Source organism: Chiloscyllium plagiosum, chromosome 11 (assembly GCF_004010195.1).
Source record: "Chiloscyllium plagiosum isolate BGI_BamShark_2017 chromosome 11, ASM401019v2, whole genome shotgun sequence".
NCBI lineage: Eukaryota > Metazoa > Chordata > Chondrichthyes > Orectolobiformes > Hemiscylliidae > Chiloscyllium > Chiloscyllium plagiosum.
The window spans coordinates 15,253,522-15,254,495 of record NC_057720.1 but is presented as its reverse complement, the minus strand read 5'-3'; the positions used below and the strand labels follow the sequence as shown (position 1 = coordinate 15,254,495).

Here is a 974-nt window from a genome sequence, read left to right as displayed (position 1 = left end):
CTATCGATGACACAAATATCTCAACAAGAGGCCTAGCAATCACTTCTCTAGCTTTCCACAGAGTTCTCGGGTACACCTGATCAGATCCTGGGGATTTATCCACTTTTAACTGTTTCAAGACATTCAGCACTTCCTCCTCTGTAATCTGGACATATTGCAAAATGTCACCATCTATTTCCCTACAGTCTATATCTTCCATATCTTTTGCCATTTCAGGAAATTTATTTGCTAAGTAGGTAATCAGGGATTTACAGATACTATGTTTTTCAATTGGAAGATGTGTAATTAAGGCAGAGACTCGTGCAGTCAGAAAATAAGGAATCAATACTTCAGGACAAACTTCAAAAGTTTCACCTCTTCACAAGATATGATAATATAGAGAAATCCCAGGGAAATTTCAAGATATTAAATTCATTTTTCAGCCTTCTGCTACAAGATGTGCTCAAACTCCAATTTGATATTTAACTATGTTGTACATTTAGATTGGATTTTTCACCAGCCCATTATTCAAACGTTGTTTGAAAAACCATCCACAAAGACATTTTGTATGCAGCTGCCAGCTAAAACTTATTGCTTTCCTTGCTTGTTTAATCTTGTGTTTAAGTTGTATATCCATTATCAATATAATAAAGTAATTGAACTTTTTAGGGCAAGCTGAAATTTATTCTCGCTAATAACCTTCAGATTGCCTTTCACAATTTTCCAGAAATGAACTGATAAAGGAGCTCTGAGTGATAATGTATACAAACTTGAATGCTTTGTGATTTCAGTGACACCTTTCAGATCAAGTTTTGCAATAAATTCACATTTAACAAACTGTGTAAACTGCAAGCAAAGTGGGCGGCACAGTGGCACAGTGGTTAGCACTGCTGCCTCACAGCACCTGAGACCGGGGTTCAATTCCCGCCTCAGGCGACTGACTGTGTGGAGTTTGCACATTCTCCCCGTGTCTGCGTGGGTTTCCTCCGGGTGCT

The 974-nt window shown here is 38.3% G+C and overlaps 1 protein-coding gene across 1 annotated transcript in view; it reads right to left on the bottom strand.

The window, feature by feature from the left end:
* Positions 1-974, bottom strand: part of znf326 (zinc finger protein 326) — a 49,502-nt gene that overhangs the window by 39,914 nt on the left and 8,614 nt on the right. The window lies entirely within an intron of this gene.